Genomic DNA, 13,656 nt, shown 5'->3' with positions numbered 1-13,656 from the left:
GGTTAAGCCTGTCGTACGATGCTTTCAGGCAAGTTTATTTTTTCCCCTGCCCTTTTCATCCAGGACAAGCAGCTGTTGTCTCCCGAGTCCCTGGGATACCCAGGAGACACATCCCCACACCTCTCCAGCTGCCAAGCAGTAGCCTTAAGCCCTTCTGGGGCTTCACAAGTACTTCCCCACTGATCGGTCCTTGCCTTGACAGAGCATTTTCCCATGGGACCCGGCAATAGAAGGCCCAGAGGCATACACTGGGAGGTGGGAATGGAGGTAGGAAGGGGGTTTTCCTTCACAAAGGAATGGGAAACAGCCAAAAGGCATGTTTCATTTGGTACCCAGGTGTGCAGGGAGGAGCGCAGGAGAGGAAAGACAAAGGCGACCCAGACTACTGGGTGCCCAGGTCCGGCAGAGGTGACTGGGACAGGTTACACACACCTGACAAACAGGGGGTCCCAGCCCCTGACAACAAAGTTCAAAGGACACCCCCCTCTGGACGGATGGAGGAGGAGGGGGTTACCGGTCCTTTGAGGGAGCAAGAGGGGACTGCCTGCCCTCAAGCCAATTTTGGCCTATATCCGATGAGGGCTAGGCAACCCTCTCCATAACCTTTTGCCTCACAGCACTGGGAGCTGCTCCAGTGAGGCAAGGCACACGAAGTACCGAAGAAAAAAACATCCTACCCACCCCGAAGGAGGTCAGGGAGAGAAAAAATCATCAGCACCAGGGCAAAATGGATAGATAAAACAATCTAAAACAGGAAATTACTACTGGCACAAACGCCTCTGAAAGAGGCAAAGAAAATGGCTGAAAAACATGGCGAAATGAGGTAGTGAATGGAAAATATGAAAAAACAGCTCAAACGCCTCGTAAGAGGCAATGGAATGTGGAGTTTATGATTAACAAAAGGCAAAATAAAGTTGTGAATGGGAAATATGACACGGCTCAACGCTGTCTCAAATAAAAGTCGTGAGCTTTGGCTAAAGGCGGCAGGGATCAGCCTCGAGTTGGCCCTACGATGGAGCAGGGTCCTCGCTCACCTGATCCCATGTTCCCCAAAATGTCTTTTTACTATTGCTGGTTCTATCTGGTGTGGTTGTTATGCGTAGCTTGTTGTGCAATAAAGCTCACAGCCTATTTTTTCCACTTTACATGGCTTGGGATTTCTTTAATATTGTGTACGATAACCATGTAGGAGGGAGGGTTGGGCCGATAATGTTGTGGTCAGCTGTAGTCTGACACACCTGCACCACTTCCCCATGCTATGACACTTCTAGGCTTATGAAGTTTCCTTGCATCAATCTGATCGCTTTGTGTGTGTGTGCTTCAGGCCAGATGAGTTTCTTCCTGTCACTTGCCTTGGGGGTAGGGGTGGGAGATCCATGCCTGCTACATGGGGGAGTCCCAGAGCAATCCACAGAGAGAGGGATTTGGAAGTAGGTGTTCTTCAGCTGCAGTGGCAAAGTAACCGTACATAGTTTCATAAGCCTGGAAGTGGCATAATGCAGAGGCTGTAGAATGCAGTAATATTCTAAGAGCAACCTTCTTACTGTACACAGGTTGTTTTGAAACAAATACCAGGAACGAGATATCTGTGTGGAAAAAGGCTGTATGCTTTATTATACCAAAAGATAAAGCATAAAAAAACAAATATGTCAGGATGTGCTTTTGGGCATTATGGGATCAGGTGAGCAGGGGCCCAGGTGCTGCCAAGTCCAGTGATGGTACAACCCAAGGCTGATCCATGCCGCTGGTTTTTCTGCCTACGACTGATGGACAGCGTTGAGCTGTGCACTCCATATTTTTGCAAATAATATGTTCTTACTTGTTCTTACTCCAATGCGACCCCCAGTGTTCCATCTCTTGTAACTTGCTTTTCTTGTGCCCGTGCCTGGTCAATCATGGGGGAGTGTTTTGTATTTCTCTTACCCTTCCGCGTATTCCCTCACCCTGCGGAGGGGCAGAGAAAGCAAAGCATGGCTGGGCTGCTTTTGCCCATCCTCTTATAGTAAAGAAGATGCCTGAGGGCAGGGAGACACCTCAGACGGTAATTGCCTGTCCAGTTGCTGGCCTTCCTTTGGTCTTTCCTTTGTTCTTGGAGACCTGTGCGTCCATGACAGATAGCTGCTAAAAATTGAGGGCCCCTCAGTATCCGGGCACCCGGCAATCGGCCGCCTCCTTTGTTTTGCCCTTAAACCGACCAAGTAAGTGACAGTGACACGGAAAATGGGCCATCTGTCAGGCCTTTTCTTTGTTATGGGTGACATCACCTCCCTGCCTGCACCCACGCATGCTTATGTGCCTGGGACCTCTACCTCCAGGGCCTTGGCCATTGCGGGTCCCAGGGAATAAGTCTGGAAGTGGCATAATGCAGGGATGTAGAACGCAGTAATATTCTTACAACAACCGTCTTACTGTATGCTATGTTAATAAAACTCGTAAAGGCATTTTGGCGCGAGGGGAACCATAGGTGACCGACAAGCAGAACCACAATTTTAGAACAGGAGAGTCTTCAGGGCACGGTGGAAAGAGAGATGGTTATCCCTATCCTGCAGGGCAAATGGAAGGGAATTCCAAGCTTTTGCTACAGCAACGAAGAACGCACGTCTGCCTATGCTGGAATATTTTATCCTGGGACTTGAATTGTCAGAGATGATAATGAGCGACGTGCTCTGGAAGGGACGTAAGGACAACATTTTGCCTGAAGATATTCAGCTCCCAGTTTGTAGAAGGCTCTGTGCAGAATGCATAAGGATTTAAACGCCACACGCTTCCTACAGGGAGCCAGTGTAGCTGATGCAGAAAAGGGGTCATGGCAGAGCCAAAAGGAGTATGAAGTACAGCTCTTGCAGCCATATTTTGCAGGCGCTCAAGTTGATGAATTAAATGGGCAGGTTGAGCCAAATAGAGCATGTTTTAGCAATCAATACCACTCATTACAAGGGAAGAAACAACAGGCGCATCATGAAATTGAGGAGGAATACAAGGTAGGAGCTTACGAAGGGTCCTTAGCTTAAAGTGGCCAACTGATCGGACATCGACAATGAGACCGAGATTTTAACACCCAGGTCTTTTACTGGAGTAACCATGAGTGGAGGAAAAAGTTCCAAGACTAGAGGGCGAGAAATCCAGAGTCCAGAGGGACAGAGGAAAAGTGTAGCCCACAACCGGCCCCTCTGTCTTTTCACCGTTCAGTTTCAGCCAGTTCCAGGTCATCCATCCACCCACGGCCTCCAAGCAGTCCTTAGCCGAGCAGCCATATCAGGCTGAGATAGAACGAGTCGCAGAAAAATCTGCATTTCGTCAGCATAGGAATAGCACTGGAAGCCGTGGAAGTCGATGAGACCACGAAACGGCTGGATGCAGATGATAAACGGAACAGGCAACACAGCGGTCATTTGAGGGACTCCACAAGACAGAGACACTGGTTTAGCAGAAAAAGGAGGGATAACAATAGATTGGGTACGACCAGAAAGAAAGCTGGAAAACCATGGAAGCACCTGGCCAGAAAGGCGTGCATAGGACAGTTGGGCAACCAGGGTGGGGTGGTCAACAGTATCAAACGCCGCTGAGAGATCAAGTCGAATCAGCGCCCCCACCCCACCCTGGTCCACTAGGCAAGCAAAGTCATCCACCACTGGAACAACAACAGATTCAGTGCCCCTGCCAGGGGCGGAGCCCAAATTGAAAAGGGAAGATTCCAGAAAAGAACCCAGGGAAGGAGAGACCAGAGATTCAAGCAACTTCATAGAGAATGAGAAGAGTGAAATAGGATTGAAATTAGACAAAATGCAGGAACCAGTGGTTTTGTGTATAGAAAAGGGATAACTAGCGCATGCCTCAGGTCATTGGGAATATGGCCTGAGGAAAAAGGGTTGTTCACTGCTACTGTGATCCAGGAAATAATATCAGCTGAACTATCTGTAAGAATAGCAGGGGGGAATGGGATCCAGAGGAGACGCAGATTTAAGCTTATTGGATCGCAGACAGAGTGTCTAGGGAAGAGAAAGTCTGAAAGGAGGACCAGACCGCACTCGAGCAGATGTCTGTACAGGGTGCATTGGATATGGGGAGATGAGCGCAGGACCTGATGATCTTACTCCGAATGGTAGCAATCTTTTCATACAAAAAAGTTGACAATCACAAAGATCCTGTGATGAAATTTGACTTAGCAGGTGAGGACAGAGACTGGACTAGACAGAATTGTACTTTTAGGTTCATTAATAGAGCTTTATACCTTCTTGCTAAAAAAAAAGTTGCTTAGCATAGAGGATGGCTTTCTGATATTTAACTGTGGGTTGATGAAACAGATCTGTGTCACCTGGCCTATAGGTGGTTCTCCATTTCCTCTCCGCCTGTCTACGAAAAAGCCTAAGGGATTTAAGTTCATCAGTGAATCAAGTTTCGGACAGACAATTTTTTGATATGCAGCTCTTGATATGGAGCAACAGAGTCGGCTGCATCAGTAAATATAAGGGACAGAGTAGTTAAAGTACAAGAATCAATCAGAGCAGAATGAGTCACAATGTGGGTTCCTAAATCCTGATGAGAGGTGGAGTGCCAGCTACGCTTCCAAGTTGGCTGTCCAGGCCTCGATAGGAAGGAACCCGTTAAACAGACTGAGAATGGTACAACATAAGGGTCAGAACAGATTATGGAGAGTGCCGGAGAAACAGAAATAGCAGTCATTGGGGCAAAGATAAAATCTAGGATATTACCCAGCTGATGAGTCGGGTACAGAACCCGTTGAGATAGACCCAAGTCCAGCATAGATGCCAAAAAATGAGCTAGCATATGCTCACTAAGCTTATTAGCCAGAAGGTTGAAGTCACCGGCAATAAGCAGATTAGAGTAAATCTGCTGGAGTTCAGACACAAAGACTGGGAAATTAAAACAGAACGACCAGTCAAGCCCAGGAGGGCAACAGACCAATAAAACATACATAGTAGTGGTAGCGGATGTTTGAATGCGAACCAGTAGGGATTCCATTTTAATAGTATGTTCTGTTAATATAGGAGTAATTTTAACAGACGCCTTAGAAATCACTGCAATACCCTCCCCCCACCACCCAGATGAGTGGATATGCGGTCACGGCATAGAATATCATAGCCCGGCAGCAAAGCTTGACTGATAGAACGGTCTGAATATTCGCAGATCCAAGTTTCAGAAATACAAAGCAAATCCGGTTTATGATCATCCATTATAACAATCATGGCCTACCAAGAAACATGATTTGAGTAAAAAGCAAGCGAAGGAAGGGTACCCAGCTCCATACATATGTGTTGTACTCTGCGAGGCCATGCTAAACCCTGCAGGAAAAATAGTATGGTTGGGAGCTAAATTCAGCAAATATAAACAGGATATGTTGCTGGACATATTAATGGAAGAGACATCAGTCGAGGGGGAGACGGCCCAGGGCCCGAGATGCACATGTACGAGCACAGACGGCTTGACTTAGGGCCCTTGCCGGCTGCGCCTCCGATACAACCTCCCATTTTTAATGCACATTCTATCACACCAGCCAGATCCCTACCACTCAGGGGAGTTGAAATCAAAAACAGACTGCAAAGCGTGTCAGAAGCAGGAAGCCAGGCACCTTACAGCCGGAAAGCGGCGTGTACAAGGAACAAATGTAAATTAAAAAAAACAAAGCAACTAAAATAAAGAAAGCAGCGTCCAGTCATCCGCCGTGCATGGAAAGCGTGCTAAAAGGAAAATAATTCAATTAAAAAGCAAATCATTATACAGCTGAGCCGGCCGTACCTGTTAGTTATCCAGGAGGAGGCACAAAGATCTGCCACGGAGCAGAAAAATGCCAGACCCCTCCCAATCAGGGGAGTTAAAATCAAGAACATACCGCAAAGCGTGTCTGAAGCAGGAAGCCAGGCACCTTCAGCCGGTAAGTGGCGAGTACAAGGAACAAATGTAAATTAATAAAAACAGAACAACTAAAATATGCAAAGCATTATCCAGTCAACCGCCATGCACTGAAAGCATACTAAAGGAAAATAATTCAATTAAAAAACAAATCATGAAACAGCCAATCTGGCCGTACCTGATGGTTAACTGTACACAGTTTGCTTTGCAAAAAATACCAGTAACGAGATATCCGTGGGAAAACACAGGCCATAGGCTTTATAATACCAAAAGATAAGAAGCATAAAAAGCAAGTAAGCAATAAGTCAGGATGTGCTTTTGGGCTTCATGGGATCAGGTGAGCAGGGGCCCAGGTGCTGCTAAGTCCACTGATGGGCCAACTCGAGGCTGATCCATGCCGCCCCACCTGAGGGGGTATACGGTCGCTCAGGTTCCCCCAAAAGGACATTACATATACCTTTTGCTAGTGTCCAAAAATATTTCTTGTGAATATTTCCATGCCCTCTAATGGTAGGTGGACCCCATCTAGATGGAACAACTCTCGGTTATTTAAGGATATATACGTGCGACAAGCGTTATTTTCTTTTTTGATATTTCCTCCAGTTGGTTTGTGATGGCCCCCTGCCAATCGCATCTCCGCAGTATCTCGGATAACAAAAAATCTGTTTACCTTCAGCATCCTGCAATCCTCCTAAGCGAATTGCACATTTCTGCCAACAGTTCCTTCCTACCCAATTGTGTTAGATCAGTCTTCCTAAATGTATGACCAGGAATTCGGGGGAGGCGGGTCCCTACCACCTAATAAATCTGCTAATTCGTCATGCAGGTCCCCCCACCTCATCCCCGGCGTGCCCCACCATGACGTGGTTGACTTTTGGAACTGTAATCCATCATGGGTGTCTCCTAACCCTCTTCCTGCTCTTGCCATTAAGGAGAGTCCCACGATCCAAGCTGGCTTGAATGGGACATCGCCTGCCTAACCGCTCCAAAGTAATTTAATGTGAAAGCAGCACTTAATAATGCAGTCTCATAATCATGAACACAGACCTTGCGTACTACATCTAGCAGTCTTTTAAGTTTCTCAAAACTCAGTGGTCGCCTTGTTTCTTTTCTAGGCCATACTTACTTTCCAGAAATTCATTCACCCCTTTTTGATGTCCTTAATGTTATCCATCTTAAGAACTTTACCAAAATTGTATTTTTAATAGGCAAACGAAAAGCACAATGCGCAACAATTAGTCGATATGGATGCCCGGGAGAGTGTAAACGAAACCAATTCCAGCCCTCTGCATTGCGACAGATCTCTATGGGAAGCACAAGTGGCAGAGCGTATAAAGATAACAATGGAGTCTAAATCTCAATCAACAAATGGTGCTTCAGTTAATCAAGCTAATAAACAAGAGCAGCCGAACACTGACAACTGGGATTGGTTGGCAAAAACCCTGGAGGGCCATAATTACAGTTAATGTTTAGAGCGAGAAACACAAGCGAAACTCTGGTTGGGAACATGGAATACCAGAGGTTTTTCTCATCTATTCTGAATCAGACTGGTCAAAGACCCTCCACATTATGTGTCTTCAGGAAACGTGGCTTGATACATGCCCAACTTCGGATGAGTTTGAAATTGGCAATTAAAAAATCCAAAGGTTGCCCATCAGCTGGATTGTTAACTCTTATTCACAAAAAACACTACACTAAAAACATCACACCATATAGCCAAGTAACAGTGATAGAACTTACAAAAAATAAAACAAAAAAAGAAAGTGTCAATATTACATCATTCATTTGTATTGGCAGCATAAAGCTGCTGGCACTACAATGTTTGTGGATAAGGTGACGGAAATCATTGATGAAATCATGGCAGATGGTCCTGGATTTAACACCGTTTTGTGCGGTGACCTAAATGTAAATTGCATAAAAGATGGTAAACAGATGGAAGTAAACAAAAATCACCTTGTAGAACATTGGAGGGAGTAAATGGGAATGAGAGACATGGTCATGCTCAATGGGACTACCTCAGGAGATATACCCCTGCGTCCTACCTGGAAGTAAGATGCATAAACATCAGTGCTTGACTACATCTATGTGTCTGGCAACGTGGCCCAAAATGTACTGTAGATGCAGGTGCTACATATGACTGAGAGTGACCATAATTTGGTAAAAGCGTCAACTATTGCTCCGCAAAAAACTCAACAGTGGAAGCATGCCGTGACTGTCGACTCGAGCAGAGGTAGACGTTGACTTAAGTCCAATGATGTCAACCTAGTGGCTGACAGATATCGCAATAACATGAATGGAAACAGCGTAGAATATGCACATTTGTAGGAACAGTTTGAGGAAAGTCCCCACATCTTATGCAATGGATCATTTAAACGTAAGCATGCATACGATATCCCGATTGCCATAAGAAAACGCAAGATGCGTAAAGAGCTGAGACGAAGCAAAAATGCAAATAGACCTTCTGAGATAGTTGACACAAAAAAGATCAGGCAGAAATATAAAAACTGGTTTATTGCTCACAGGTGCGGTTGAAGAACAAGATGCTGAACATATGTTAAAATGCCTTTCAAATAAAAATTCATCTGACTTTTGGAAGGCAATTAACGAAGATCATAATACCCAAAAGGCGTTACAACAGAACATGGTCTCTGAAAAGCATTGGGTAAAACACTTTGGCCAGTTATATAAAAAAAAGAGGGGATCTCAAACAACATCAAAAAGATTCGCTCATCAAGGGCCCGCGGCCTTGGTGGCTTGACCAATTATATCTTGAAACAAAATCCAGATCCCTGGGTGGAACTTTGCATGCTTTTGTTTACAAAGATAGCTTCTGAACAAACCAGGACGATCTCTTGGAAGAAGGCAATAATTGTGCCCATTTTCAAGAAAGGCAGCAGAGCAAATCCGATGGACTATCGTCCTATTGCATTGCTTGATGTTTTAGGGAAGATCTACTTCAACAGCTTCGACTTGGATAACAAATAGTCAACACTTCGATCTTCGACTGTGAGAATTTGTCCGTGATTTAGGCCGTGTCCTAAATCTACTCCTCATTAACATCATAACATCATAAAAATGGAAGCAATAAGAAAAGGTACTAAAGTTTACCTGCCTTTCATAGATCTAGCACATGCGTTTGATAGTGTTGATCGTAAAATCCTCTGGACAATGCTAGTTAAGTAGAACTGTCCGCCAAGCTTGTTAATGGCAATAAGAGACTCTAATACAGAAATTCAGGCCGTCGCGATGGTGTGGAAGCCTATACAAACATTTTGTGGTGTCAAACAAGGATGCCCTTAGCATCGATAATATTCAATCTGTTCCTATCAGATATTGGGGAAATCTTTGAAAGTTTGTCGTCTTTGTCTCCAAAAATTCATGGATCCCATTTGAGCTGGCTACTCTATGCAGATGATCTCTTCCTTTTGGATGTGACCGCAATGGGGATGCAGCAGAAACTAACTGCCCTGGAACAATATGTTACAGCAAATGGATTGTGCATTAACCCTAAGAAGTCCGAAGTGCTAGTAATTCAGGATTTGAGAAGAAGCAAATTGTGCAGGGGGTAAATTGCACTGCTATTTGGTGAAACAACCTATTAATTGTGTGATGCACACTAGATATTTGGGAATGCTGATTAGTTCCAGTTTGAATGAGCCCTCCTGGGTAGAAAGCCTAAAGGCATAATGCAAACAACTTGCTACCCAAGCAGCAGTAGTTAACAAGAAATTTTGAACATTTTCATTAAAGCCAATTCTAAATTTCTACAATCATAAGGCAGTTCCAGCCATGATTCATGGGGCGGAGTGTGCATTGGGATGTCCAGCGAGTGTCTACTGGACAGCTCATCATATCGAAATCCAAAGAGAAAAACTTTCTAATTTGGCATGGCAACAGGATCTACATCTCTCAAGATATTGGCGAAAGGACTGCCCAACGAAGGAAGGAGTTTCTCTCTTATCACCCAGCGCTTAAACAGCTCAATGTTAGATACGGGCTATATCATCCGTGCTCCTTTAAAGTAACAATTGATGGTCGTACTTCAGTTTTTGATAAGCCCACAGAACTCAAAGCATTCATACGCTCTCTGAAAACCGAAAACATGGATACATCTCTACCCATCATCCCATCAACATCTGAAACCTGACCATCTTCCTTTTACTACATTATGCTGACATTTTTAAGATTCATACACTAGAGTGGTGGGCCGGGTGCCACTGGTACCCATTTTCTCTCGGGCTGTTTTTGCTCTGCTGGTGCCCTCTGCTCCAAATCTTCTTTCTCCCTTTCTCTATCCCACGGGTACTTGACCCCTTTCCCAACTTTAATTCGTTGTGTTTTATCACTGACATGTTTTTCTAGATCAGACTTTTGTCTCTTTTTTCTCAATTTCTCTGGTCAAGTTTAGCCTTCCCTTCCCATGTTCCTTTTGTGTTCTCCCTTTGTGGTCATTCTTGATGGTGCATAGAGAATTCATTCATTTGCTGGCGCAGATTGCTGTATTTATCAATTTGCGCTCAATGCTTAATAACCTCTGTTATCTTCCTAAGGTTTCTCAATGTATATATATTAATAATACCTGTAAACTATAATGGTGTTTGGATGGAATATCAAGGGCTTTAACCACCCAATTAAGAGACATAAAGTTGTTTCCCCATTTGAAAAAGTGTAATCGCTCTATTGCTTGTTTGCAAGAAACCCACCTTTCCATCCTGGAAGCTATGAAACTCAAATCTTTTTGGGTTAAGGGTATGATAGCAAGCGCAGCGGTAGGTAAGAAGAATGGCGTGGCTATTCTAATTAGCAAAAATCTATCATATAAGATTGTGGGCCAAGATGCCGACACCAATGGAAGATGGTCCAGGGTTAAATTGTGTATTGGGTCTCACATCATTACAATCATGAGTGTTTATGGTCCCACCCTACCTGATCCAGATTTGTGTCTCTCTATTGCCTTCAAACTGCATCCCCAGCAGCCAAAAATCTACCAGATGCACCAGTGACAAATGAAATGCTGCCTTGATATCACACTTAGCCATGAATGCCCCACACCCTTCCTTCCTCACCAAACCCACTGCCTGCTTTACACTGGCATAGGACACCCCACAGTCTTCCGGTGCAATAAAATAATTCACTGCCATGCCCTCTGGCCCTGACAAATGGTCAATTAGTCTGAATTCTCCCGCAGCCTTCTTAGGCACGACTCCAATGGAAAAACACCACCAAGTCTCCCGCCAGATCCGCTAACGGCCCTACCACCCTTCTGCAGCCTCTCCTTGTTCCGCTTCACTCTCACCACTCCAAATTCTCCCGTGCAGACTTCTAATTTTCTGCCCACCACTGCATCCTTGGATCTTGATAACCCAACTTAAAAACCCTTGTGAAAACCTTTCTCCAAAATCTTGGCCCCCTCGCTGTCTGGGTAAACGGAGCCACTCTTCCAGAACTGCAACTTCAACTGGAGTATAGGCCTTTTCCTCATCTTCTCGCCCTGCTCCCCGCCCCCTCCATCTGTCCCCTGTTTGGGTTATAGGTCAAAGGTACGAATGCAAAGGATCGAATGACAAAAGGGTCGAGTCAAAAGGACCGAAAAAAAGGGTCTAATTTTTTTTTTCTTTTTTTTTGGGGGGTTCCGCCACCAAACCCCTGTTTTTGGTGTAAAAATCACATTTTTTATCTATACGAAACCCTCCCAAAAAATATACATTTACAAAACAAAAATCGACCCTTTGGTTTTCGGTCCTTTTGATTCGATCCTTTTCAGTCGATCATTTGACCCGACACCCCCTGTTTGAAAACATTGTGTAACCGGATGGCGCCCTGCACATCGGCTACACTCGTGCCTAAATTTGCACACCGTTCTCGTGCAGCTTTCTTTATTGAATGCCCAAAATGCTTCTGATGGTTGACCCCCGCCTCCTCCCCACACCCCCTGCGGGGCGGAGCAACCATAAAAGGGTCGGTAAGGCACGGATAAACCACTTGCCGTATGCAGCGTTGGTGCTGGACATGTAGGTGCCATCTATTGCAGCCATAGGACCATGTCAATCTCTCCCCATACCACTTGGCTATCCTCTGCCATCCTTGCCCTAAATTCCTCATGGTATCTCACCCATGCGAAACCCCCGAAACTCGTAAACGCCTTCCTTATAACGTCCATGTATTTCAGTAATGCTACACACCTCTCGGAAAACTCTCACCCTGCTCCCTGCCCCCTCCATCTGTCCCCTGTTTGGGTTATAGGTCAAAGGTACGAATGCAAAGGATCGAATGACAAAAGGGTCGAGTCAAAAGGGTCGAATTTTTTTTTTCTTTTTTTTTGGGGGGGTTCCGCCCCCAAACCCCTGTTTTTGGTGTAAAAACCACTTTTTTATCTATACGAAACCCCCCCAAAAAATATACATTTACAAAAAAAAAATCGACCCTTTGGTTTTCGGTCCTTTTGACTCGACCCTTTTGTCATTCAATCCTTTTCAGTCGATCCTTTGACCCGACACCCCCTGTTTGAAAACATTGGAGGTCATTACGACCCAGGCGGTAAGGGTTAACGCTGTCGTTAACCCTTAACGCCTGATTCCAATTTTAACGGCTGCTTTTAGCAGGCGTTAAAATCCATAGCGCTAAACCGCCTTGGTGCTAATTACGGCACCATAATTTACGGTGCCGTAATTAGCGCCTTCCCCACTCCCATTATGCCCTATGGGGCAAAAATGGGAATGGGGAAGGGTAAATGGGAAATGGGGATTTACCGCCCCACTCACCTTGGAATGGGGCGGTAAATCCGCCATCCACCATGGTGTAAACATAGTTTACACCATGGTGGTAAAGTTGGGGTACTTACCACCTGGGTCGTAATGAAACTCATTGTGTAACCAGGATGGCGCCCTGCACATCGGCTACACTCGTGCCTAAATTTGCACACCGTTCTCATGCAGCTTTCTTTATTGAATGCCCAAAATGCTTCTGATGGTTGACCCCCGCCTCCTCCCCACACCCCCTGCGGGGCGGAGCAACCATAAAAGGGTCGGTAAGGCACGGATAAACCACTTGCCGTATGCAGCGTTGGTGCTGGACGTGTAGGTGCCATCTATTGCAGCCATAGGACCATGTCAATCTCTCCCCATACCACTTGGCTATCCTCTGCCATCCTTGCCCTAAATTCCTCATCGTATCTCACCCATGCGAAACCCCCGAAACTCGTAAACGCCTTCCTTATAACGTCCATGTATTTCAGTAACGCTACACACCTCTCAGAAAACTTCTCGCAATAAACACTTGCATATAATGCTGATGTCTAATTGTCAATTGTGACCGGCACCTTTGATCTTGCGGCCAACTCCCGCTCTTCCTCCTTGGACCCTTCTTTCTCTCTCACCACCATGTGCAGGGGTTTAAAAACATCCACAAACTCTCCTGCCGATATTTTTTCTTTTGTCGCCCCCATCAAATGCGCACCCAGCTGCTTTGTAATGCCCATATAAGGCATTCTTTTATCCTTCCGTTCACCCTTCGCAATCCTCTCCTTAGGACCTTCAGTCGCCCCCTGGGCCACAGGCTCTGCCACCTTGTCAGTTTGTACTTCCACAGAGGAGACACTGCTTCCACTCCCTCTCACCAAGGGCCCGGCAGTCTCCATCTCCCCACCTGTCCCCTGTGCCCGAGCTCCCTCCCTGCATGCCCCCCTCCTCATACCCAACATAACCCATGCCGCCAACCGCTCCCGTTCCGGCTCCCTTCTTTCTGCCCCGCCGTCACCTAGCCGCGACATCCTGGCCTCCACTCTGA

The 13,656-nt window shown here is 45.7% G+C and overlaps 1 protein-coding gene across 1 annotated transcript in view; it reads right to left on the bottom strand.

Moving 5' to 3' along the window:
- Positions 1-13,656, bottom strand: part of LOC138480549 (growth hormone secretagogue receptor type 1-like) — a 229,770-nt gene that overhangs the window by 148,538 nt on the left and 67,576 nt on the right. The gene's annotated exons all lie outside the window — the stretch shown is intronic.

This window comes from Ambystoma mexicanum, chromosome 5p (assembly GCF_040938575.1).
Source record: "Ambystoma mexicanum isolate Mex_15411 chromosome 5p, UKY_AmexF1_1, whole genome shotgun sequence".
Classification (NCBI taxonomy): Eukaryota; Metazoa; Chordata; class Amphibia; order Caudata; family Ambystomatidae; genus Ambystoma; species Ambystoma mexicanum.
The sequence above is the reverse complement of the archived record's forward strand: the minus strand, read 5'-3'. Positions and strand labels throughout refer to the sequence as shown.